Source organism: Anguilla anguilla, chromosome 15 (genome assembly GCF_013347855.1).
Source record: "Anguilla anguilla isolate fAngAng1 chromosome 15, fAngAng1.pri, whole genome shotgun sequence".
Classification (NCBI taxonomy): Eukaryota; Metazoa; Chordata; class Actinopteri; order Anguilliformes; family Anguillidae; genus Anguilla; species Anguilla anguilla.
In genome coordinates this window covers 17978318-17980073 of record NC_049215.1, presented here as the reverse complement: position 1 = coordinate 17980073, position 1756 = coordinate 17978318, and positions in this window count along the sequence as shown.

Sequence of the window (1756 nt, the reverse complement as noted above, 5' to 3'; positions counted from 1 at the left end):
TGTTTATGACTAAAATAAATGTTTATTTCATAAGCAGGAATATTGTTCAATATCATAATTCATGCTGGAGGCCTCTGGAATGTGTGGGTTTTAGTTAAAATGCAGAGTCCAGTGTACGCATACGACTGTGCTCTCTGGGGAACGTTAAAGCAGTATGGACATTGGACGCATACAGCTACACTCCCCATTAAGGCTCACAGGATCCTGGACTACTAACGTAATGTAATGTTATCCTCCCCTGATGATGGCCCTTTTATTTTATTTTTTTCTCCTCCCTCAGGTGTCAGACAAACAAATGCTTGATTCAGGCATTTAGCACGCGCTCAGGTGCTTCTAAAACAGATAACCCATGCAGGGTCAGGCATCAACAGATACTTGCTCAGGCATCCAGCACGCGCTCAGGTGCTTCTTATAGTGTACACAAACAATTACATGATTGACAGCACTTTTTAATCAGACATCCCCCGATTTCACCAAAATTCAAAACTCACCCAAAACAGGCTTTTTCCAGCAGGCAAACGGTTCCCACATCTCCACCGACGAACGAGGGATAGCTTGATCTAATATTTAATCTGAGACTTTTTTTTTTTTTAAAAGGCATCTGTTTTTACCCACCAGTGACGTATGCCCTTGAGTGAGAAGAGATTCTCAGGCCAGGCCTGACACTTGATCAGAATAAAATGCCTGGCCTAAAAAATGCTATGTAAAGGAATATATTAGATCAATATATTCCCTCAACATTCTACACGTAGCCGCGCACACTATTGGTTGTATTCTTATCCCTATCCTTCTCTCCACTCACCGAATGAGGGTATCACCACCTCGCAAGTCACAACCTCTCCAACCGGGTCCATCCACCCACATCCTATGCTCTGAATCTTGTGATTGAAGGTAGCATCTGGTACTGCCAGGTAGCAGTCCAGTAGACAGACTTCATCTCAGCCCAGGCCTCCTGGCTTTCCCTCCACTTCTTAGCCCTGTCCAATACATGGATCACACCAGATGACACAGCCAGTCCAGCTGCAGTCTCCTCAGCCTACATGAATTCCCACACCTTCAGACCCATGAGTTTTGGCAGGGGCACCCACATGGACCTTTTGTGTCATATCCCTTTTCTCTTTGTCTCTGCTGTCTTTTGAATTTCATGCTGTCAATGTAACTGTTCTATCTCCACCAAGCCAGCTTGCCTGTGGCCTCCTAGTCCCTGGCTAACTGACTGCATACACACAAGATTGTGCCAATGAGCCAAGCTTCAAGTGACAGAAATTAAATGGAGGAAAACCAGATCCTTGTACAAACTCTCAAACTTCCACACCCTCCTGGTCTCTTACTCTTCTATGCTTGCCTCTGCAAAGTCTGCCTTCTTTGACTGTAGAAGCTACTCTGCTAATTATAACCCAGCAAACTGTCCTCCATATTCACCCCCTCAAGGTCAGAGCCATTTTTTCTCTGGCTCATCACCCCCTGCCCTACCTGTCTCTCCACCTGCTAACCCTGCCACATTCCTATACTCCTTCTCAGCCCAATGCCTTATTACCTGTTGTCTTGACCCTCCTCCTTTCCATCCTCCTTTATTCAGTCAATTTCCAGGGACATCATTCCTTTAATCTCCCCTCTCATCAACTGCTCTCTTTCAACCGATATGGTTCCTGCTCCTCATATGTTGGCCTGTGCAATCCCTATACTGAAAAAACCCTCTCAACAGATGTGCACTTATCAACCTGTCTCACTTCTCTCATTTTTACTTTAAACTCTC